This window comes from Centruroides sculpturatus, unplaced genomic scaffold, assembly GCF_000671375.1.
Source record: "Centruroides sculpturatus isolate CEXI.00-Female unplaced genomic scaffold, Cexi_2.0 scaffold1135, whole genome shotgun sequence".
Classification (NCBI taxonomy): Eukaryota; Metazoa; Arthropoda; class Arachnida; order Scorpiones; family Buthidae; genus Centruroides; species Centruroides sculpturatus.
Genome location: NW_019385800.1, coordinates 149,728 through 177,297, shown reverse-complemented (window position 1 = coordinate 177,297; position 27,570 = coordinate 149,728). Strand labels below are relative to the sequence as shown.

The 27,570-nt window shown below is 31.0% G+C and overlaps 1 long non-coding RNA gene across 2 annotated transcripts; it reads right to left on the bottom strand.

Annotated features, from left to right (window-relative positions):
• Positions 1-3,651: 3,651 nt before the first annotated feature.
• Positions 3,652-17,335, bottom strand: LOC111642202. Of its 2 annotated transcripts, none has more exons than XR_002759525.1 (3): positions 17,251-17,335; positions 16,494-16,528; positions 3,652-3,671 (listed from the first exon to the last, which is right to left on the bottom strand). It is a non-coding gene; the product is annotated as an uncharacterized LOC111642202 (long non-coding RNA). The 2 variants fall into 2 exon arrangements; XR_002759526.1 differs by lacking the exons at positions 16,494-16,528; positions 17,251-17,335 and adding exons at positions 7,363-7,397; positions 8,120-8,207.
• Between the last annotated feature and the right edge of the window lie 10,235 nt (positions 17,336-27,570).

Genomic DNA, 27,570 nt, shown 5'->3' with positions numbered 1-27,570 from the left:
ACGGTAGTTACGTTCCAAAAAATTGCCGTGTTATGCGAAACAAAGAACTAGTACGAAAAGGAGGGTTAGGTTCCAAAAATTAAAAAACATGCTACTATATTTTCATAATTAAGATAAATATTTTTATTAAAATTTTCTTAAGTGATACATATTAATATAAACAATGTTTCCTTTGTCATCACTAAAAGCACTATTAACCGAGAGCGTTTTATCTTTGGCAAGTTATCGTTATCCTCTGAGCATTTTTCTGCATTATTTTCAGATGCATGCTTTATTTTTTGCAAAAAGTGTATGTAATTTTAGATTTCTTGCTTCTAGTTAAAAGATCTTTATAAATTTCCTTATATGGTGCTAAACACTTATGGAATAAGAGAAAAACATCTGGCAATACCAGAAGCAGAAGCGTCGAGATCTGGCAAAATTGAAACAATTTTCGCGAAGGACCATGTGTATGAAGACAAGAAAAGAAAATTTACACATTGAAGTACTAATAGTTCACGAAAATAATAATTTTTGTGAACTATTAGTACTTAAGTATGTAAAAATTTATTACATTTCATCTTGTACGAGGGTTTTACCCATTTCTCGAACCGTGTGCAGAGTGAATCCGTGCTATAAAAGTACCGTGTTATACGGGGGATAGTACCAATTCTCGAACCGTGTTAGAGCGAATCCGTGCTATAGAAGTGCCGTGTTATACGGGGGTTAATTGTAATACCAAATTTATTTTCTGAAAATTCTTATCACGAATATCTACCGTTAAAAAATATTTAGTGTGATCATAAATTAATACAAAAATTTCATTTATCATAAAATTTACTGATTTGTCGATTTCTAAGGATGTTTTTATTTTGATTGACTTGTGGATAATAACATCTGTTTCACTCCAGGAAATAAGCGTTCCAACTCAATATATCGAAATTTAGGGTGATCATCGAAGAAACATCCCTAAAATTCTTGAAATAAAATGGTTGATAGACACACTATAGCAGTTATATACACTTTGTAACAGTTGTATTATTTTAGATAAAATAAAAATGTGTGTCAAATACAGTAGAGCCTCGATTATCCGACTCAATTGGGGACTGGAGTTGGTCGAATAATTGAAAAGTCGGATAACCGAAAAATATGAAAAAATCCATTATTAGTGTAGTATATTATTATATCTCATGTAATTAGAATATTTGTATATCGCTATTAACCTACTTCGCGTTGAATTTTTATCGATGTTAAGCCTAACAAAAATTTTTTAAAATAATAATCGTCGCTATTGTATCGTTAAAAATTAGAAAATTAAGCCTCGTTTAAATACTGGCTCCCTTTCATGGTCGAATGATTGTTGCCAGCTAAAACACGTAAAAATAATATTAAANATTTATTTTGTTTGTACAAAATAAAAATATAATTTTTAACGATACAATAGTCGTTGTTAGGCTTAACATCGACGAAAATTCAACGCGAAGCGACACGCAACGGATAAAAATTTCAACATTGGATACGTTAAACTATTTTTTCGTACGTAAATCAGTTATCTGAAATATCAGTTATCCGGACAACCCCAGTCCCGAATTGATTCGGAAAATCGACGCTCTACTGTATACTAATTACATGGGATATACTAATATAGTATACTAATAATGTATTTTTTTCATTCTTTTCGATTATCCGATTTTTTCAGTTATCGGACCAACCTGAGTCCTCAATTGAGTCAGATAATCGATGCTCTACTGTATTTTAAATCATTCCTATTAAACAAATTCTTGAAAGTGGTCAGAATTACTAAATTATTCTGCTTTCGCATATAATACTATGTATAATGAGTTTAGAGGTTTTACTACGTTCTATTTGGTATATAGTAGAGACATTCTCTTACGTACTGATTTACATATAAATAGGATCAATTTTGTCGATAACAATAAATTGGACGATAAAAATATTCCTGTCTGGATTAGGCGCAAGAAGGCCACTCGTGAAATTGTGCCTGGTTACATTGCTAATCCCAAGGATCTATGTACGAATAAATACGACAGATGCGAACAATACTGTAAATATTTTAAGGGCAGCTAGTGTTACTGGCTATACAGAAATAATCGCAAAAGGACTAACCCATAATATATAAAGATCTTTTAATAATTGTAAGGTGAACAACAATAACTTTGGAATATTAGCTATGTACTTTAATACTCATGGGTTTATGTGGTTCAGATGGAGCGGATGAAACCGTTCCATGCATCGAAGTTCCTCGAGAGGACCCTAGTCCAAACACATAACACAGAATAAACATTGGCGCAAAGAGAGAAGTGATTTTAAACAAGAACTAGAACCCAATGATCCGTGAGATATAGATTGCAGCACACACAATCTGCTAGAAGCTACGAAGAAATATCCTTGTCCTCGGTAATCGTAACTGCTGTACTCATAGGAAAATTGTTCCAAACCAAGACGTCTCGTCCAAATAAGGGAAGTTCTGTAATGGACAAATTTTCGAATCTTCACTACATAGGGGTAAAAACCAGGGTGATTACAAACTATATATAAACGGGTAAGAAGAAAAAAGTCTTCACTTCGTGCTGGAACGTTGATTAGAACGAAACGAGGACAAAAGATTCATAAGCATCAGAATATAACGAATTCACCAGTGTTAACAGCCACAACAACTTTAGATCTATAGCCAGATAATATTCCCTGTTAGCCGTAACAAAAATTTAAATAGTATTGTCTAATAGAAGCGTTATTTAATTTATTTATAATATTTAAAGTACAGAACATAAATAGAAAAAACTAAATATGAAATATGTCTATATATACTAGGGGAAATATCAAGATGAAGGCAATACATGAATGGAGTGCTCAACGGATTTCTCTTAGTTCGTAGATGTGCTCTTACTAACTTTAGATTATAGTTGAGCTCATTTAATGTATTTTCATCATACAATCAGTATATAACTCCCTCAATTACATAATCGTAAGTTGTTTAAAGTTTCTTTCAAGCACACATAACCAGCGAGTAATAATAAATTTTTACGATAGTTCAATTTATTCAAATGAAACAATGTCTGGATTAAAATTTTTCTTTCTTGCTATCAGAATAAAGTTTAACGGTATGAAGTAAGGAAAACCGAATCAGTTTTTCATGTAGGCTACATTATGTTAATTACAGTAAATAAATCATTTGAAATTCAGTAAAATTCTCAAGAAAAATATTTCGAGTATTTAGGAAAAAATCAACTTTTTAATGAAACATAAAACAGCAAAGCTATTTTTGGCAGACTATGTCTCGAACAGCGCAAGCAATGCATGAATAAATCTTGCACTCGCGCCTATTTGTAAAACAGTCACAGCATTTCGTATTTTCTTTTGACCCGGTACTCAGTCCTTTCACTACCTAAAAGTCTGGATTATTTTCTGTACTCTAAAAATACAATTGCATTGAGTTGTACTACAGCATAACTTACAACGTTTATTTCTGAATCTTAATAGTCATTACTAAATATAATTCTTTATTATTACATTTTAATCAACAAGTATTCGTCAGATGTAAAATCAAATTATGAAGAATTTAACAATAATATATTTTCCGAGTTTAACTAAATTATACTTAACAGTTCCACAAAATATAAAAATATAAATACACAAAATTACAAATAACTTACGCCTGGAGCTGGAGCATTCTGCATAAAATGAAATTATAAACGGGATAGTTGATTATATCATAATATATTACAAAAATAATTTAATTACTAATTAAAATTTTTAGATAAAATAATTTTATTGTTACGCCATTTATAAAACATACTAGCTGTCCCCGTGGCTTTACCCTGTGCAGATTTTGCAATTTGATAAAAATAACTCTCTCTCTGTACACTAAGGTGAGAAACATTGTGAAGTACAGAGAGAGAGTTATTTTTATCAAATTGCAAAATCTGTGCAGAGTTGTTACTAATTTGATAAAATTACAGTGGGTAATCGGTTAACGAACTTAATGGCGTACCCTAACTGTGTGCCCAATTTCACCTTTTATGTTCAGCGATTTGCTCTGGACAATGATTAATCAATCAGTCAGTCATTCAGTCAGGACATGTAATTTTATTTGTATAGATAATTCAATTAATTTAAAAACTAACAAACATTGTTAATAATTTGTTTCGTATCATTTCATATTTACATAAACAATAGAACAGAATTCTTTGTAAAAAACACTTGTTCTAAAAAGATTCTTCACAAATAAAAAGTATCCTAAAAATCTTAACAATCAAGAACAGAAAACATTTGTATGTTCTTAAATTAAAGTTTTTATTTTCCTACTGTTATACAATATAACATAGATAAACCATTTAATAAAATTGAAGACAAACTTCCCAAAAAGGGATTATCATTTATTATTTCTGTTCGAAGACTATACACTTTTTTGGCGACTAACCACTCTTTGTAGGATGCTTGTCACCTAAAAATTACAAAGAGTCCTTTTTAAAAAACCCAAAACACATGCAATTAAAATTTTAAAACTTTTTGAAAAAGGAACTGGTGACATGCACTTGTCCTGCTTACATCTATCTATACCTTGTTTGGGGGTTTTGGACTGCTTTTTATCTACTGGAAACGGGCGCTGAAAATGTAGATTTTTAAAAACGCTGCCCCCTGGTGACGATATATGTAGAATTTTCTTCTGTAAATGTTTGTCAGATGAACAATTATCTATACTAATATTATAAAGAGGTAATGTTTGTAAGTATGTATGTATGTAAGTTTGTTTGCAGCAGGTAATCTCCGAAACTACTCATCCGATCTCAAAAACGCTTTTACCAATATTTAGAATGGAACCTCAGCCTAGACATAGGCTGTATATTATTCCGTTAAACATTCATATAAATTAAAATATATAATCTAGGTTAAGGCCTTTAAGTCCAACAGATGGCGCTACGAGTACAGCGCCCTAAGTTTGCTTTTCTGCGAGGCATTACGCTTTTCTGTGAAAATGAACTAAAGTATATCATCTTCTATCTATCTATATAAATAAAAATGTAATGTTCGTTTGTTCCTACCGATTCCTTTAAAATTTTGACACAACGCTGCATTCGAATACGCACGTGTTTTTATATATTATACGTGTCGAAATTCCCCACACTGAAGGGAGATGGTTAGGATTAAGGCTTACCGTAAAGAACTCTGCTTCTATTTATACTACTTTAGATGCGGTTTTTTGCGTTTTTGATTGTGTTTTAATAGGATACGTCAACAGAATGTACACTAAAAAGAAATTTTTCGAAAAATCCCCCCACGGGGAAATGTTATAAATTTATAATAGATACATTTTGAGCCACAACAACGTGTGGCAGGGTCTGCTAGTTGTTTAATAGAATTAAAAACAAAAAATTTTTTGGGTTCAATTTTATTAAACAATAACTTTTTGCCAGACAAACATTTACAACAGATAAACCATACAGAATTGTGATCCAATTATTTTCGCATTTTTTGACGGTTTAACACTCATGGAAAACTAAACTGTAAAATCACCCATACAAATTTCTGAACGTATGCATGATAAAAATTTCAAAAACTTTGCAGGTTTATTTTTATATATCAGGCATCGATGCTATTAGACAACAGCACTTAATTGTAAATGGGAAAGAGAGTAGTGTGTCTCGAATCAGGTCGTGTTTAACAAAAGTGATACACGTTATTAGTACTTCTTTATAAACTCACTCCTGTCCTTCAAAAATATGCATTTTTTAAATATATAATAAGTAATAATAATGCTAAAAATTTTAAAGTTCAATCTCCTAAGGTATGACATTATTCGCGAAATTAACTTTGTAAATTATAAGTGCCGGAAAAACATCGTTCGAAAAGCTTCTCTGATAATTTATCTGGTTACAGCGACAAAAAATGTTATAAATTAATAAATTATTCAAAGCTCGAAATGTCTATCATATTTCGTTATAATTAAACTGTCGTTATCAGAAACTAAGCAACACGCTAAAAATAGTTTTCATATAAAATTTAAATTTAGTTTTTTACATATATATGAGAATTATACTTTTTTCTGTTCAAATGATAAAGTATGATTCACGGAGCCATAACTAGGATTTTGGACATCTATGGCCAAGAATTAAAATGTCGCCTATTTAATTTTTATTATGAAAAAAAAAATAATTTTATTTTTAAAAAATACTAAAGTAAAAAAATTATCTAATGACATTTAAATACTATAAAAATATAAAAAAATTTTTGTGTTATTAATTTCGAATACATATTATTCCGAAACCTCGTTGACGCTTTTATTAAATCAGCGCCTATGGCAGGGGCCATATTGCCCATACCCTAGTCACAGCTGTGATGATTTATACTATTTTCAAGTAAGAGCATAAAATATCTAAGGTTTATCAGAATAGTTTGAGTATGCAGATATAACTTGTAACATTACATCATACATTTTGTAGAAACATTTCCTAATTTTCCTAAAATTTCCTGCTAAGCAAATTTATAGGACACAGAGTAAAGTTCTAAGTCACCCAGATAACCTAATAACGAAGGCAGGCAAGAGCTAAACAATGAAGTATTCGTATGGTGAAAATAAGCATTATTTCCTGCTAATGTGCAGATGACCTTTAACTTATTATTTACTTTCTTCTGTGTCTCACATAGAGTAGGTTTGTATAGTCGAAGAATGACGAAAATGACGTCATCGTTATTCTTATTTCGTTAGACTTTTTGACCGATTCGTTTATAATTAAATGGATGTTTTTAAAATCGAAGATATGAACGTTGTTAGTGCAGCATTATCCAAAATGTTTTTCTTAGATTACTTCGGGTGGACAGTTGTTTTTATCATTTTGCCTTTTAATTCACAGTTTAAACACTCGAGTAGATTGAAAAACATCGATATTTTCATCCATAACAATATCTCACTGGTATATTCTCAGCTAATCTAAATTTAAAATGTAATGAGGTGAGTTTGAACTTTACTGTACTCCGGGTAAACGAATATTCGTATATTTGTAAATTATTCGAAACTTTTAGGCCTACATTGTACGCCATTTTACGAGAAAAAGAATAATATTGAAAAGTAATACTGAGTAATTTTAACAAACCATTGCCTAGAATTAACATTATATATTATATTAAAATTCACTTTTATCTTTAATATGTGTATAATTTTGAATTAATACTGACAATAGCTGTAATACTGTCGAACCCCAATAATGGACACCTCTAAACAGCAGCCATTTTTTCAGAAACATTACTTTTTGAAATATAAACAAAATAACTTTCAAACAACTAGTGATATTTTTTACACTATACTGTCATAGTCAGTGGCAGCTGTTTAAAGGTTTGACTACATATAAAATAAACTAGACTTACGGTTCTATCATTCTGCGCCATAGCGATATTAATTCCTGAAAATAAAAGTATCATAATTATATATAATCATGAAAGCATATAAAAATATAAGTAATAAATAAATTATTCAAAACTAAATGCAAATGTTATAATATGTTAATGTTTACATATATTAAGTTTTTTAATATAAGTCTTGATAGTTTGAAGTTATTGCTTCTAGTAAATTTTTAGTGCTCGATTTAATGCTTCCTTCATGTAAGTTATATAAAAGTCGTTATATTCTACAAAATGGTATGTACTATGTTATGGTATTATGAAGAGCTTACTTGATAATAATTTAATATTTACAATTTATCGAAACAATAGACAACTTGGTAAAGTTTTTTGTTAAGAATATAATTATTCACTCTTATCCCTACGATCAATGTCAGATGCTCAAACTGCTAATAACTTTTCAAACATTCACCTCATTACTTCTCACTTGATTTCTCATAAATGCTGCTAACGACTTGTTGAGCAATAATTAAACAATTGATAAAATATGAAATTACAAATAGTATTTTTCTAACTGCACAATAAGTCATAAACTAATTGATGTTTCAACTAACATTTCTCGTTGGGATGTGGAAAGTTCTTTATAATTTACCAATAAAATACGCAAAACCAAGAAAGAAAATATAGTTTAAATGAAAATAGAAATTATGTATATATTAATTGTCAATAACCGATACAAGTATAATCAATACACGTGCATAAAGAATAAAAAAATCCTACGTACCAATAAATCCAAACAGAAAAATCAAAGCGAATCTCATCTTCGACAGTCGATCGATTTTCCTAACGAACAGTAAAAGAAACTGATTAAATGTATTTTTTAAATTATCTTATTTCTGACTTTTATACTGTTTCAATTTACGTCACTGGATGACATCAGAATATCAATCTTTTTGTAGACAACAAATTTTCACCAGTTGGATTTTATTTGTTTTCTTTATTTCCACCAATGATATCGTTTCGTTTAATAGATTTTTAAGAAAAATATAAACAATTTTAATGCTCTAGCAATAACTAAATTTTGATATTTCTTTAATAATTTGAATTTTAAAAATTAATTTTTCTAAATATTTAAATGTCGTTTCAATTCAGTTTAATTCGTTTCATAATCTTTTATAACAAAAATATGAAAATGAGATGTAATCAACAAAAATCTATTTTTATATAAAAGATTTTAGATAGGTTTTAATCAACTTTTTAAATAAACAAATTTAACAGTTTTTTCTTGAAATTTTTTACTTCAAATTTATTACTGTAACAATTTAAATCCGAAATTCCATTATCTTTACATTGATAACTATTAAACTTTTTCCAAGGGGCAAAATCACATTCACCAGAAAGAAAAACGTCACATTTTTACTGTTTATGTGCATAAAAACAGCTACAGAAGATTCATAATTCCTGCATCCCTCATAGGTTTAGCATCTAAACCACTGAAATATAGTAGTTAGATACGTGTTATGCCTCATTAATTAGCCAACTGTCCATGTGAGATTTTCAGGGTTTTCTTCAAACGGCTAACACGAAAATTAGAATAGCAATAACACCTGTATAATTATTTTTGTCAGGTTTAGTACATAAGTAAAATAACGTGTTTGAAGATACACCTAAATTTTTCATTTAGTATTTAAATTGTTTCTCAAAAATAAAACTTAAAAATATTTTAGAAACGGCAATATAGGAATAAATTAATCAAATTTACTTGCGTAGAAATCTGTACTTTGTCAACAACACGAATTTCACATTTCGTTTGTTCAGGTGACATCCTGTTTTTGAACACGGCACTCCAAGATTCGTTATAAATACTTATTCGTTTTGTAACATGTCTAATAATCTATAGAATTCTTATATATAAATTAAATACATTGAAACTTCCAAGAACAACCATTTCCCCAAAAAATATCGTTTTTCAAGTTGCCATTAGCGCACGTTTTTGAAGGTTTTACTGTAAATTTATTGTTACGAATCTTGTATTTACCAATTATAACAAAAAGAAATTGTTACCAAACTATTTATTCTGACATAATGGACATTAGATATGACTAGAGGTTAATAAAAGCTTAACAAGGGGTCTTCAGGATCCTCGTCAAAAAAATTCAATTATTAAATGAGTTAAAAAGAACATAAAAAACATTATATAGGGACAATAGGACCGACTTTCGACTTTCTTTAGAATTGGAACAAATTGCCCCAAATTCCTGCCTTTGTGCGTTCTTCATGAATATAAATATGTTTCTTCTTCCGTTAGAAGAATTCTAAAAGTCTAAATTATTGAATTCGGTAATAAAAGCGGAATATTATATATTTTTTAATTTTATTCGTTTGCCGTAAAGCGTATAATAGACAAATATCAGTTTATCTTGAAATAATATTTTTGTTTTCAAAATTATAGAAGCGACCTTCATTTGATATTTTTGTAGTATACAACTGAATAAACGAAAAATAATTGAATTTAAATGCAAACAATTCATAAAGTAGCACACGTGGAAGTAGTCAAGTGAACAAAAGATTTTACATTCGTCTTTAACAAATAATGGCAGAGTAATTGCAATTTTTAATTTTAGCTGTATTTTCGAGCGACTTACATCGTCAGAAAATTAATTTTAACTTATTTTTGGTTTCTTAAAAAATATTCTTCCTGGTACCCTTTTCATTGTAAATTAATATTTTCTCTTTATTACAGAAGTTTTAATACTTCATTTATTTTTTAATATTTTTAAATTTTATATTATTTTCTAATTTAATATGGAGATTAACATTAACTGTCTTATGCACGTTTCTAGTAGGGTCAATTAAAAATATTTTAATTTATATTTAAAAATCAATAGTTTGCATGATATAATGTTTTTTGTTCATATATTAATTTATCTATAAATTTTTAAAATAAATTTATATAATTAAAACTCTACGAGTTACTCTATTAATTTTTCGTAGTTGTAAATATGTTTTAGGTGCTAAGTTTTCATACGTGTATGATTTCATTGACCTATAGCAGCGGTTCCCAAAGTGTGAGCCACGGCACTCTAGGGAGCCGCGGTTTCCTCACACGGACGCTACGAAATATTAAACCATTTTCATAATTTTACTTCCACTTTCAATTCAATGGGACAAGATGTGACATTTTAATTTGACCAGCTGCTGTAGATATGGTAGACTACATCGGCGTTATATCGGCGTAACTGTGAGTTTTGTCTTTTTCAGATTACTGAGATCACGAAGATTAAATTGACGTTACGTTTGTGTAATTCCGTCCATAATTTATGTTATTATGGCTGCTTATCATCTGAGACCACGTGGCCCACTTTCGGCAGTTTCGGATTGCGTTTTCTTATTAACGGATTAGTTTAAATTTTTAGTTAAGTAGTTATCGTGAATAGCGATTATCGTTTGGTATATATATATATATATATTAATTTTATTAATTGGTTTAATTTCCGCCGTTCTACAAATTTTCGCGTTTCGTCGACTTTGGGCGGGCTTTCTGCTGTGCTCTGCGGGCCGGCTGTTTAGGGCGACATACATCTAAATCTGCTATATCTACGCGATTTTTATCAAGTTTATAACGGTTTTTATCGGCGGGTTAAACAAAGGCCTTTGTTTTCTCACATCATGGACCATAATTCGGAGACTGTGGCACGGGTGTGTAATCACAACCGCTCGACGCTTCTGTGTATGGTTTCGGCGGTACTGTCTAGCAGAGTTGTATCGATTTTGTATCGTGGTTAGTATCTACTATTATGTTAGTTTGCGGTCTGTGTTGCAGGCCGTACTGAACTGCTAATTTTCACGCTCTGTTAGAATTCTAGATTGCTAAGACCGATTGGTGAGGTGTTAAGTTATCAAAATGGACACGGAATTTCAAGTAGTCATTACTTCGCTAAAATATACTATATTTTACGACGCTCACGATCGTTTAATCAGAATTGTGGACCGTGTACTGGTATAATATAATTCAAACATAAAAACCGAAGAACGTAAGGAAATTCGCGAAAGATTGACGTACATGTTCTCATGCATAGGGCAACTGCAAGGAATTCTACATGGTGTCAGAGAAATGAAGATTCAACCAGTACAAAGTTAGGAGAGCAGACCACGCTTGTTTGCAGAGGTGATTAAAAATTGATCAAGGCTAAGCAAGACAACGAATGCTATAACGAACTCGTTAAATACTAAAGTGAAGAGTGAAGGGATTGGAGGAAACTACACTGTTTTGGTGTATTCTAATGCTGAGAATGGCTCACATGTTAACATGAGCGTGGTAAATAAAGAAATTATTTACAAGATTGAACCACCAATTTCAAATAAAGGTAAAAACAATCAAACCTGTCAAGTCAAACAGCATTTGTATGTCAAATGCTGTGTATGTCAAATGTGAGTCAAATGCGAGGATGACGGGGATAAAATTAAGGGAAGCAATAGAGAAGCTCCCGGAAATTAGAGACAAGATTAAGTGCAAAACGACAGAAAAAACATGACCAAGAGTCATTCTCTTAAACGTTCCAAACAGCATCCCCGAAGAAAAAATTATAGAAGTCATGACAGAACAGAATAATATCTGGAAGAACAAGGACGAAACATTGGTATGAGAAGCTTGCAAAATCAGCACAATACTAAAAGGTAGAAGAACAAAAGAAAATTGCCGACATGTTGTTCTTTCTCTTATTTCAGTTATTTGTAACGTATTAATTGCCCACAGGCAAATCTCTATGTTATGGGCAAATATATACATAGACGACTTCTTACCAGTCACACGCTGTTATCAGTGTTGTGGTTTTAATCATCTAGCACGAGACTGTGTGGAAAATCAGAGGTATAGCCATTGTTGTAAGGTGCACTGCTACAAAGAATGACAGCTACTAGATACCACACCGTATGAACTCCGGAAATGCTAACAAAGAAATTCCTCGAGACAAGAGAATGCCAACAATCCACAATGCCTTTAGTAGCCGTTGTCTGATGGTAATAAAGTTATAGGCTCAAACAGCGAACAAAACCGATTATGGGTAGTAATAATCAAATTAACTGTAGTACTCTGGAAAACGCTACCCATGGCAATAATACAAGCAATTCCTACTGCATCTCTGAGAAGCCTCAACATTCTTCAACTTAATGCACAAAAGCGAAAAGCCCCATGCTCTCTAATGATACACAAAGCAAATGAATTGCAGGCGGATATAATCCTAGTGCAGAAACCACATACGAAAATAGTGCGGTTGTGAGATTTGTCAACTGGCAAATATTATACAACAGCAATGGTAAAATCACTAAGTGCTTCATTGGCGTAAACAACAGAATGGACATTGCGCTTATACCTCACCTCTCATCGAACATAATTACCACAGCTATTATCCAACATGACCCTTCCATCAATGTAATCAATGAGTACATCTCACCGTATATGAATAACAAGGAAAGCTTGAATACTATTGAAAGGTACTCAAGGAAATTGATCAAAATAAGGATATTGTAAATCACCAAACGATCGCCTTAATATCGGGCTATAATATGGCTAATTAAATGATTAGTATAAACTAATTAGACATTAGAGGTAGACGTTAGGCGCCATCTCTTAAGTAAATTAATAATTATAATTAAATAAATAAATTATTAAATGAATTTAGAACATTCTGAAATGAAAGAACTGGCCCGGGACGGGGCCTGAACCGCAACCTCCGCTTGCCGTGCGGTGCGCTTGCCAGTTACGCCAGAAGGTTCTAAATTTATTTAATAATTTATTTATTTAATAATAATTATTAATTTACTTAAGAGATGGCGCTTAACATCTACCTCTAATGTCTAATTACTTTATATTAATCATTTAATTAGCCATATTATAGCCCGATATTAAGGCGATCGTTTGGTAATTTATAGTATATTTCTCGGGCTTTGAGTTGTTATTATTTATATAATGTGATTGTAGCTGGAGACATTAACGCAAAAACGGCTATTTGGTTTAATAAACAAGATGATAACAGACGGCGATCAATAACGAATATGATGGACGAATTTGGGTTTATATCAATCAATATGACAGACCATCCTACCTAGTTTACACCTCATGCAAAGGGCTGGGCTAATGTTTATTTGTTATCTTCGGACATAGCACAGCTAGTAAAAAATTGTGAAACGTTACTATGTAATTCAGCCAGCGATCATAGATTTATATAAATCATGTAAATGTAATTAATATCAGCACTCAGGTTAACATCAAGCGTACTAACTGGGATCACTATCGTGATATATTTAACGAATACTGATACCATCTTGACTTTCCTACCATAAATAAGCAGGAAGGCATACGTGAAGCATATCACCAAAGCCATTCAAATCGCTTGGCACCATGCTGGCACAATAATAATCAGGTAAAAGTGAAAAACCCATTGGTGGACTGAAGATCTTGAGAAAAAGAGAAAACTAATAAATAAAATAACAAAGAAATATCAAAGAACAACAGATGAGGAGAACAAACAACAAATACGAGAAAAATTTTAAATATTACTGAAGAAGTACAAGAAAAATATTTACGCAATTAGAATGAAAGCATGGAGAGACTTCTGTACTGAATCTAACTCAATGGGACCTTTGGAAAATTTTGTACCAGCTGCTATTTAGAAATAGAAAGAAACTCAAACTACCTGACATGATGAACTTAAACAAAGACTCAACAGACAAGAATGCTATGATATCAAAAATAATATTTAGAAAATTTTAGATTTTCACTTTCCTCCTGATAATACTAATGATGGCAACAGCATAGATATTCATTTGGACCCTGAATGTAGCACGTATGATCATCCCAATAACTACAGACTATTCAATTTTAAAGAAATATGGACAGCTATTAGGTGTTTAAAAAACTAAAAAGCGCCAGGACTCGACAATTTAACAGCAGAAATGCTAAAGTGTGCTTTTGAGAATATTCTAATTCGCTTTGTTTACCTGTATAATGAGTGCTTCGAATATAGGCATATTCCAGATAAGTGGAAGATAGCTAACATAACGCTTATCCCAAAAAAAATTTATCCAGTCCAGAAGATTATCCCTGAAACTTGGTTGACATATAACTACAAAAGCCTGCCAGAATGATTACAATTCATTTAAAAGAATAATTGTTTACTAAGTTCTCAATAGTAAGTAATCAACAAGTAAATTTGATCATCTCATAATCTCAACAACACTATTTTTGTGTTTATATTAATTATTACAATAAAACCATTCCCCTTGTTTCACAATAATAATTGTTATTGGCAACTATCGCTTATTAACTTAAGTTGAATGCTATTATATCAGAAATGTACTAACGCTATATTTAGAAAGAAAAACCTGGCACTACCCAAAAAAGTTGAGAAAAATTGTTTCATCATGATAAACCTTTTTCTCATACTGTAAAGAAAACTAAAAAGTATCTCAAACATCTTAAAGCTTCTTTGTTCTTTGCAATTGTGAAATTGGATCAGTGAAGACTCTGACTCACCTGTCGAGAATTGATTTAGTTAAAGTATAAAAACCTCGAGAGATTGGAAAATCTTTTGTCTCTTGAAGATTCCTCACACCAGCTAGGATAAATTTCAAACTGTACTCAACTCTCAATTCTACCTATCAGCAGTTTATCATCTAAGTGGGGATGTCTGAATTCAAATTGGAGAGAAAAATCGAGTGCTGAAGGAGTCGTGACTATTTGCTAGTATAAAGGCCAAGAAAATTAACTTATAAACTAAACTACGCTATTTATTTATATATATATACTAGCTGCAAGGACCCGCTTCGCTGGGTTTTTAAAAAGTAACGATAGTGAAGATTAAGATAATTACATTATAGCCAATCTTACCCGTTTTCACAGAATGCAAGAATTAGGTCCCCGTTTCTGATTAGAGATCTGGTCCCGATTCTATTTCTGAACGTCTCNACTAAAGTAAAAAAATTATCTAATGACATTTAAATACTATAAAAATATAAAAAAATTTTTGTGTTATTAATTTCGAATACATATTATTCCGAAACCTCGTTGGCGCTTTTATTAAATCAGCGCCTATGGCAGGGGCCATATTGCCCATACCCTAGTCACAGCTGTGATGATTTATACTATTTTCAAGTAAGAGCATAAAATATCTAAGGTTTATCAGAATAGTTTGAGTATGCAGATATAACTTGTAACATTACATCATACATTTTGTAGAAACATTTCCTAATTTTCCTAAAATTTCCTGCTAAGCAAATTTATAGGACACAGAGTAAAGTTCTAAGTCACCCAGATAACCTAATAACGAAGGCAGGCAAGAGCTAAACAATGAAGTATTCGTATGGTGAAAATAAGCATTATTTCCTGCTAATGTGCAGATGACCTTTAACTTATTATTTACTTTCTTCTGTGTCTCACATAGAGTAGGTTTGTATAGTCGAAGAATGACGAAAATGACGTCATCGTTATTCTTATTTCGTTAGACTTTTTGACCGATTCGTTTATAATTAAATGGATGTTTTTAAAATCGAAGATATGAACGTTGTTAGTGCAGCATTATCCAAAATGTTTTTCTTAGATTACTTCGGGTGGACAGTTGTTTTTATCATTTTGCCTTTTAATTCACAGTTTAAACACTCGAGTAGATTGAAAAACATCGATATTTTCATCCATAACAATATCTCACTGGTATATTCTCAGCTAATCTAAATTTAAAATGTAATGAGGTGAGTTTGAACTTTACTGTACTCCGGGTAAACGAATATTCGTATATTTGTAAATTATTCGAAACTTTTAGGCCTACATTGTACGCCATTTTACGAGAAAAAGAATAATATTGAAAAGTAATACTGAGTAATTTTAACAAACCATTGCCTAGAATTAACATTATATATTATATTAAAATTCACTTTTATCTTTAATATGTGTATAATTTTGAATTAATACTGACAATAGCTGTAATACTGTCGAACCCCAATAATGGACACCTCTAAACAGCGGCCATTTTTTCAGAAACATTACTTTTTGAAATATAAACAAAATAACTTTCAAACAACTAGTGATATTTTTTACACTATACTGTCATAGTCAGTGGCAGCTGTTTAAAGGTTTGACTACATATAAAATAAACTAGACTTACGGTTCTATCATTCTGCGCCATAGCGATATTAATTCCTGAAAATAAAAGTATCATAATTATATATAATCATGAAAGCATATAAAAATATAAGTAATAAATAAATTATTTAAAACTAAATGCAAATGTTATAATATGTTAATGTTTACATATATTAAGTTTTTTAATATAAGTCTTGATAGTTTGAAGTTATTGCTTCTAGTAAATTTTTAGTGCTCGATTTAATGCTTCCTTCATGTAAGTTATATAAAAGTCGTTATATTCTACAAAATGGTATGTACTATGTTATGGTATTATGAAGAGCTTACTTGATAATAATTTAATATTTACAATTTATCGAAACAATAGACAACTTGGTAAAGTTTTTTGTTAAGAATATAATTATTCACTCTTATCCCTACGATCAATGTCAGATGCTCAAACTGCTAATAACTTTTCAAACATTCACCTCATTACTTCTCACTTGATTTCTCATAAATGCTGCTAACGACTTGTTGAGCAATAATTAAACAATTGATAAAATATGAAATTACAAATAGTATTTTTCTAACTGCACAATAAGTCATAAACTAATTGATGTTTCAACTAACATTTCTCGTTGGGATGTGGAAAGTTTTTTATAATTTACCAATAAAATACGCAAAACCAAGAAAGAAAATATAGTTTAAATGAAAATAGAAATTATGTACATATTAATTGTCAATAACCGATACAAGTATAATCAATACACGTGCATAAAGAATAAAAAAATCCTACGTACCAATAAATCCAAACAAAAAAATCAAAGCGAATCTCATCTTCGAAAGTCGATCGATTTTCCTAACGAACAGTGAAGGAAACTAATTAAATGGATTTTCTAAATTATTTTATTTCTGACTTTTATACTGTTTCAATTTACGTCACTGGATGACATCAGAATATCAATCTTTTTGTAGACAACAAATTTTCACCAGTTGGATTTTATTTGTTTTCTTTATTTCCACCAATGATATCGTTTCGTTTAATAGATTTTTAAGAAAAATATAAACAATTTTAATGCTCCAGCAATAACTAAATTTTGATATTTTTTTAATAATTTGAATTTTAAAAATTAATTTTTCTAAATATTTAAATGTCGTTCCAATTCAGTTTAATTCGTTTCATAATCTTTTATAACAAAAATATGAAAATGAGATGTAATCAACAAAAATCTATTTTTATATAAAAGATTTTAGATAGGTTTTAATCAACTTTTTAAATAAACAAATTTAACAGTTTTTTCTTGAAATTTTCTACTTCAAATTTATTACTGTAACAATTTAAATCCGAAATTCCATTATCTTTACATTGATAAGTATTAAACTTTTTCCAAGGGGCAAAATCACATTCACCAGAAAGAAAAACGTCACATTTTTACTGTTTATGTGCATAAAAACAGCTACAGAAGATTCATAATTCCTGCATCCCTCATAGGTTTAGCATCTAAACCACTGAAATATAGTAGTTAGATACGTGTTATGCCTCATTAATTAGCCAACTGTCCATGTGAGATTTTCAGGGTTTTCTTCAAACGGCTAACACGAAAATTAGAATAGCAATAACACCTGTATAATTATTTTTGTCAGGTTTAGTACATAAGTAAAATAACGTGTTTGAAGATACACCTAAATTTTTCATTTAGTATTTAAATTGTTTCTCAAAAATAAAACTTAAAAATATTTTAGAAACGGCAATATAGGAATAAATTAATCAAATTTACTTGCGTAGAAATCTGTACTTTGTCAACAACACGAATTTCACATTTCGTTTGTTCAGGTGACATCCTGTTTTTGAACACGGCACTCCAAGATTCGTTATAAATACTTATTCGTTTTGTAACATGTCTAATAATCTATAGAATTCTTATATATAAATTAAATACATTGAAACTTCCAAGAACAACCATTTCCCCAAAAAATATCGTTTTTCAAGTTGCCATTAGCGCACGTTTTTGAAGGTTTTACTGTAAATTTATTGTTACGAATCTTGTATTTACCAATTATAACAAAAAGAAATTGTTACCAAACTATTTATTCTGACATAATGGACATTAGATATGACTAGAGGTTAATAAAAGCTTAACAAGGGGTCTTCAGGATCCTCGTCAAAAAAATTCAATTATTAAATGAGTTAAAAAGAACATAAAAAACATTATATAGGGACAATAGGACCGACTTTCGACTTTCTTTAGAATTGGAACAAATTGCCCCAAATTCCTGCCTTTGTGCGTTCTTCATGAATATAAATATGTTTCTTCTTCCGTTAGAAGAATTCTAAAAGTCTAAATTATTGAATTCGGTAATAAAAGCGGAATATTATATATTTTTTAATTTTATTCGTTTGCCGTAAAGCGTATAATAGACAAATATCAGTTTATCTTGAAATAATATTTTTGTTTTCAAAATTATAGAAGCGACCTTCATTTGATATTTTTGTAGTATACAACTGAATAAACGAAAAATAATTGAATTTAAATGCAAACAATTCATAAAGTAGCACACGTGGAAGTAGTCAAGTGAACAAAAGATTTTACATTCGTCTTTAACAAATAATGGCAGAGTAATTGCAATTTTTAATTTTAGCTGTATTTTCGAGCGACTTACATCGTCAGAAAATTAATTTTAACTTATTTTTGGTTTCTTAAAAAATATTCTTCCTGGTACCCTTTTCATTGTAAATTAATATTTTCTCTTTATTACAGAAGTTTTAATACTTCATTTATTTTTTAATATTTTTAAATTTTATATTATTTTCTAATTTAATATGGAGATTAACATTAACTGTCTTATGCACGTTTCTAGTAGGGTCAATTAAAAATATTTTAATTTATATTTAAAAATCAATAGTTTGCATGATATAATGTTTTTTGTTCATATATTAATTTATCTATAAATTTTTAAAATAAATTTATATAATTAAAACTCTACGAGTTACTCTATTAATTTTTCGTAGTTGTAAATATGTTTTAGGTGCTAAGTTTTCATACGTGTATGATTTCATTGACCTATAGCAGCGGTTCCCAAAGTGTGAGCCACGGCACTCTAGGGAGCCGCGGTTTCCTCACACGGACGCTACGAAATATTAAACCATTTTCATAATTTTACTTCCACTTTCAATTCAATGGGACAAGATGTGACATTTTAATTTGACCAGCTGCTGTAGATATGGTAGACTACATCGGCGTTATATCGGCGTAACTGTGAGTTTTGTCTTTTTCAGATTACTGAGATCACGAAGATTAAATTGACGTTACGTTTGTGTAATTCCGTCCATAATTTATGTTATTATGGCTGCTTATCATCTGAGACCACGTGGCCCACTTTCGGCAGTTTCGGATTGCGTTTTCTTATTAACGGATTAGTTTAAATTTTTAGTTAAGTAGTTATCGTGAATAGCGATTATCGTTTGGTATATATATATATATATATTAATTTTATTAATTGGTTTAATTTCCGCCGTTCTACAAATTTTCGCGTTTCGTCGACTTTGGGCGGGCTTTCTGCTGTGCTCTGCGGGCCGGCTGTTTAGGGCGACATACATCTAAATCTGCTATATCTACGCGATTTTTATCAAGTTTATAACGGTTTTTATCGGCGGGTTAAACAAAGGCCTTTGTTTTCTCACATCATGGACCATAATTCGGAGACTGTGGCACGGGTGTGTAATCACAACCGCTCGACGCTTCTGTGTATGGTTTCGGCGGTACTGTCTAGCAGAGTTGTATCGATTTTGTATCGTGGTTAGTATCTACTATTATGTTAGTTTGCGGTCTGTGTTGCAGGCCGTACTGAACTGCTAATTTTCACGCTCTGTTAGAATTCTAGATTGCTAAGACCGATTGGTGAGGTGTTAAGTTATCAAAATGGACACGGAATTTCAAGTAGTCATTACTTCGCTAAAATATACTATATTTTACGACGCTCACGATCGTTTAATCAGAATTGTGGACCGTGTACTGGTATAATATAATTCAAACATAAAAACCGAAGAACGTAAGGAAATTCGCGAAAGATTGACGTACATGTTCTCATGCATAGGGCAACTGCAAGGAATTCTACATGGTGTCAGAGAAATGAAGATTCAACCAGTACAAAGTTAGGAGAGCAGACCACGCTTGTTTGCAGAGGTGATTAAAAATTGATCAAGGCTAAGCAAGACAACGAATGCTATAACGAACTCGTTAAATACTAAAGTGAAGAGTGAAGGGATTGGAGGAAACTACACTGTTTTGGTGTATTCTAATGCTGAGAATGGCTCACATGTTAACATGAGCGTGGTAAATAAAGAAATTATTTACAAGATTGAACCACCAATTTCAAATAAAGGTAAAAACAATCAAACCTGTCAAATCAAACAGCATTTGTATGTCAAATGCTGTGTATGTCAAATGTGAGTCAAATGCGAGGATGACGGGGATAAAATTAAGGGAAGCAATAGAGAAGCTCCCGGAAATTAGAGACAAGATTAAGTGCAAAACGACAGAAAAAACATGACCAAGAGTCATTCTCTTAAACGTTCCAAACAGCATCCCCGAAGAAAAAATTATAGAAGTCATGACAGAACAGAATAATATCTGGAAGAACAAGGACGAAACATTGGTATGAGAAGCTTGCAAAATCAGCACAATACTAAAAGGTAGAAGAACAAAAGAAAATTGCCGACATGTTGTTCTTTCTCTTATTTCAGTTATTTGTAACGTATTAATTGCCCACAGGCAAATCTCTATGTTATGGGCAAATATATACATAGACGACTTCTTACCAGTCACACGCTGTTATCAGTGTTGTGGTTTTAATCATCTAGCACGAGACTGTGTGGAAAATCAGAGGTATAGCCATTGTTGTAAGGTGCACTGCTACAAAGAATGACAGCTACTAGATACCACACCGTATGAACTCCGGAAATGCTAACAAAGAAATTCCTCGAGACAAGAGAATGCCAACAATCCACAATGCCTTTAGTAGCCGTTGTCTGATGGTAATAAAGTTATAGGCTCAAACAGCGAACAAAACCGATTATGGGTAGTAATAATCAAATTAACTGTAGTACTCTGGAAAACGCTACCCATGGCAATAATACAAGCAATTCCTACTGCATCTCTGAGAAGCCTCAACATTCTTCAACTTAATGCACAAAAGCGAAAAGCCCCATGCTCTCTAATGATACACAAAGCAAATGAATTGCAGGCGGATATAATCCTAGTGCAGAAACCACATACGAAAATAGTGCGGTTGTGAGATTTGTCAACTGGCAAATATTATACAACAGCAATGGTAAAATCACTAAGTGCTTCATTGGCGTAAACAACAGAATGGACATTGCGCTTATACCTCACCTCTCATCGAACATAATTACCACAGCTATTATCCAACATGACCCTTCCATCAATGTAATCAATGAGTACATCTCACCGTATATGAATAACAAGGAAAGCTTGAATACTATTGAAAGGTACTCAAGGAAATTGATCAAAATAAGGATATTGTAAATCACCAAACGATCGCCTTAATATCGGGCTATAATATGGCTAATTAAATGATTAGTATAAACTAATTAGACATTAGAGGTAGACGTTAGGCGCCATCTCTTAAGTAAATTAATAATTATAATTAAATAAATAAATTATTAAATGAATTTAGAACATTCTGAAATGAAAGAACTGGCCCGGGACGGGGCCTGAACCGCAACCTCCGCTTGCCGTGCGGTGCGCTTGCCAGTTACGCCAGAAGGTTCTAAATTTATTTAATAATTTATTTATTTAATAATAATTATTAATTTACTTAAGAGATGGCGCTTAACGTCTACCTCTAATGTCTAATTACTTTATATTAATCATTTAATTAGCCATATTATAGCCCGATATTAAGGCGATCGTTTGGTAATTTATAGTATATTTCTCGGGCTTTGAGTTGTTATTATTTATATAATGTGATTGTAGCTGGAGACATTAACGCAAAAACGGCTATTTGGTTTAATAAACAAGATGATAACAGAGGGCGATCAATAACGAATATGATGGACGAATTTGGGTTTATATCAATCAATATGACAGACCATCCTACCTAGTTTACACCTCATGCAAAGGGCTGGGCTAATGTTTATTTGTTATCTTCGGACATAGCACAGCTAGTAAAAAATTGTGAAACGTTACTATGTAATTCAGCCAGCGATCATAGATTTATATAAATCATGTAAATGTAATTAATATCAGCACTCAGGTTAACATCAAGCGTACTAACTGGGATCACTATCGTGATATATTTAACGAATACTGATACCATCTTGACTTTCCTACCATAAATAAGCAGGAAGGCATACGTGAAGCATATCACCAAAGCCATTCAAATCGCTTGGCACCATGCTGGCACAATAATAATCAGGTAAAAGTGAAAAACCCATTGGTGGACTGAAGATCTTGAGAAAAAGAGAAAACTAATAAATAAAATAACAAAGAAATATCAAAGAACAACAGATGAGGAGAACAAACAACAAATACGAGAAAAATTTTAAATATTACTGAAGAAGTACAAGAAAAATATTTACGCAATTAGAATGAAAGCATGGAGAGACTTCTGTACTGAATCTAACTCAATGGGACCTTTGGAAAATTTTGTACCAGCTGCTATTTAGAAATAGAAAGAAACTCAAACTACCTGACATGATGAACTTAAACAAAGACTCAACAGACAAGAATGCTATGATATCAAAAATAATATTTAGAAAATTCTAGATTTTCACTTTCCTCCTGATAATACTAATGATGGCAACAGCATAGATATTCATTTGGACCCTGAATGTAGCACGTATGATCATCCCAATAACTACAGACTATTCAATTTTAAAGAAATATGGACAGCTATTAGGTGTTTAAAAAACTAAAAAGCGCCAGGACTCGACAATTTAACAGCAGAAATGCTAAAGTGTGCTTTTGAGAATATTCTAATTCGCTTTGTTTACCTGTATAATGAGTGCTTCGAATATAGGCATATTCCAGATAAGTGGAAGATAGCTAACATAACGCTTATCCCAAAAAAAATTTATCCAGTCCAGAAGATTATCCCTGAAACTTGGTTGACATATAACTACAAAAGCCTGCCAGAATGATTACAATTCATTTAAAAGAATAATTGTTTACTAAGTTCTCAATAGTAAGTAATCAACAAGTAAATTTGATCATCTCATAATCTCAACAACACTATTTTTGTGTTTATATTAATTATTACAATAAAACCATTCCCCTTGTTTCACAATAATAATTGTTATTGGCAACTATCGCTTATTAACTTAAGTTGAATGCTATTATATCAGAAATGTACTAACGCTATATTTAGAAAGAAAAACCTGGCACTACCCAAAAAAGTTGAGAAAAATTGTTTCATCATGATAAACCTTTTTCTCATACTGTAAAGAAAACTAAAAAGTATCTCAAACATCTTAAAGCTTCTTTGTTCTTTGCAATTGTGAAATTGGATCAGTGAAGACTCTGACTCACCTGTCGAGAATTGATTTAGTTAAAGTATAAAAACCTCGAGAGATTGGAAAATCTTTTGTCTCTTGAAGATTCCTCACACCAGCTAGGATAAATTTCAAACTGTACTCAACTCTCAATTCTACCTATCAGCAGTTTATCATCTAAGTGGGGATGTCTGAATTCAAATTGGAGAGAAAAATCGAGTGCTGAAGGAGTCGTGACTATTTGCTAGTATAAAGGCCAAGAAAATTAACTTATAAACTAAACTACGCTATTTATTTATATATATATACTAGCTGCAAGGACCCGCTTCGCTGGGTTTTTAAAAAGTAACGATAGTGAAGATTAAGATAATTACATTATAGCCAATCTTACCCGTTTTCACAGAATGCAAGAATTAGGTCCCCGTTTCTGATTAGAGATCTGGTCCCGATTCTATTTCTGAACGTCTCCTGTTCACGTCAAGTCAAACGAACTATTTTCAACGTTTTTGGAACGTTTACAATCGTTCTATAATCGAACCAATATTCGAATGTTTCGTTCGAATTTAATTCGAACAAATTCGAACAAAACATTCGAAATAAAAAGCCACTTTCAACCACTTTCAGCCTCATATCTCCCGCACCCTTATAGCTATCGAGACGCAACTACCCCTATGCACGAATGGAGACTTGGGGCTACCACCACATTCAAACACCATTCACGTGCGATGTGTAGTTTTGGCGAAAAAGTGAAATATAGGGACATACATGTCCATTTATATATATATATATATATATATGATTAATTATACAAGGTTTATACATAAACCAGCACATACATATTTAGTTAAGACGTACAATAAACTAATATCGAACTTCTGATAAAAATACATATGGGCTAATGCCTAGGTTACAGCTGTCAGAAGAGAACTTACAATAATTGCATATTACCTGGAATGAATTTTTTCCTCTACTATAGGATGGTTATACGTCTTGTGGCTGCAACTGTTCATTACTCAATTTTAGATACAAAATAACCAAAGCAGCCGCGAGTAAGAGTACTGTCCCTCCATTTATATGGAATTTGACAGGCAATTGGGTTTGCTCCCGATGCGACCTTGTTAAGTTTCCATTTAATAGGAACTAAGCATCTGTTACATCAGAGGAAGTCGAAGCGAGATTCAAAAATTGATAGATTTTTATCTTTCTTTCCCATTTTACCAACGGTTTTCAAATATCAACTATGATATTGCTTTAAATTAATGTCAAAATATTCATTTCTTTTTAAATTGAACCGTTCCTTAATGCTAGGTTTTAACACATTTAAGCACAAAATTGTTATGGAAAACTTATTATACAAAAACACTTTTTAAAATGGAAAACTATATTTTACTTTTTTATCTATATATATAAAAATCAATGTGTGTGTGTCTGTCTGTGTGTGTGTGTGTGTGTCCTTCATGCATTACCACACCGTTTATCCAATTGCCGTGAAACTTTGGGAAGTTGTTTAATATACTCCGGCGAAGGTTTGTGGCATAGTACGATTGCCATAAAACTTCGGAAAGTTTTTTAATACACTCCCGCGAAGGTTTTTAACATATTACATTTATCCTACGATAGATGGCGCGCGTTTACACGAGCATTCGAGCACAGTGTGTTCGATCGATTTCAAATTGTAAAGACCATTTTCCCCCTTCAAAAAATATCTCTATATATGCATTTGTGAACTGTTATTTACGATATTTGTAATAATTTTTGTTTAATTACTTTATTTCAACTTTCTTTTTTGCTAATTATGTATTCGCTCGAACTTCGTTAAAACCTCAACTGTACCCCGAACAACAAATCGAAGTTGTAGGAGGAAATTCGCGTATTTTACCGATCTAGGTATCCACCCTTTTCCAAATTTTAATATCGACTCGAAATAATAATGCAATAGTAATAAGTTTTAATAAAAATTATAAAATGTAAATTGAATTTTGTCATGACGAGTTTGCTTAAATTTCCTTTCTTCTGAAATCGCAGCAATGCGCGACGGGTAAGCTAGTTGTTTTATAAAAGAAAATTTATTTCGAGCTATATGCCCATCATCAGTCCTTATTATGTTTAATATGGTAAAACTATAATATAATTAATGGCGTCTACTGGAATAAGTAAGAGTTAAAAACATATGGTAAAACCAGTAGAACTGTAAAATGAAAAAATAAAACTAAAAACATTTTATAATATTTAATAAATTTTTTATTTTAATTTTTTAAATTTAAATTAAAAATAAAAATCTAAATAAATTCTAGATTTTTAAATTGATAATTTAATAAAAAATATTAATTAAAAAATAATTAATTTTTGAAAACACTGTTACTGACACAATAATAAAAATTGTGTGACTCATCTGTTATGAGATGTTCTTAAAAAACCACTTTTATATTAGTACCTATTATACAGAGGTGAAACATTTAATTTTAATGATCAAAAAGACTTTTTAAAATATTTAAAATGGCAATAACAAGTAAACATTATTAAATTTGACACTATGCATGATATCGAATATGAATCTCCACACCCTACCAATTTTCGTACTATGAAACCATATAGCATCAATTCCTGTTATATAGAAGTTTTTATAACCTGTATCCTTTGTTTATTTTTATCGCTTTCTGAGATATTAAATGGAATTAATGTCAAAACGTATGCTATTGAATATTTAATATTTTTTCTATTGGTTTCTTAAATCTTATGATGTCAAGGTTTGCATAAAAACACAATTACAATACTTTCCAGTGTTGTGTTATAACATCCAAAAAGGTAAATTTCATATTATAATTTTTTATTACTTTTAACTGAATAAATTCTTGAATGTTTTGTTATAACTTGTTTTTCAAATTATATTTATTAATATTATTTTTGTTATTGGCAAAGCTGAAATTTAGTGCAATGAAGTAAATTTTCTACATTATATATACAGGTAACCCCCGTATAACACGGTAGTTACGTTCCAAAAAATTTTCGTGTTATGCGAATCCGTGTTATGCGAAACAAAGAACTAGTACGAAAACGAGAATTAGGTTCCAAAAATTAAAAAACATGCTACCATATTTTCATAATTAAGATAAATATTTTTATTAAAATTTTCTTAAGTGATACATATTAATATAAACAATGTTTCCTTTGTCATCACTAAAAGCACTATTAACCGAGAGCGTTTTATCTTTGGCAAGTTATCGTTATCCTCTGAGCATTTTTCTGCATTATTTTCAGATGCATGCTTTATTTTTTGCAAAAAGTGTATGTAATTTTAGATTTCTTGCTTCTAGTTAAAAGATCTTTATAAATTTCCTTATATGGTGCTAAACACTTATGGAATAAGAGAAAAACATCTGGCAATACCAGAAGCAGAAGCGTCGAGATCTGGCAAAATTGAAACAATTTTCGCGAAGGACCATGTGTATGAAGACAAGAAAAGAAAATTTACACATTGAAGTACTAATAGTTCACGAAAATAATAATTTTTGTGAACTATTAGTACTTAAGTATGTAAAAATTTATTACATTTCATGTTGTACGAGGGTTTTACCCATTTCTCGAACCGTGTCAGAGTGAATCCGTG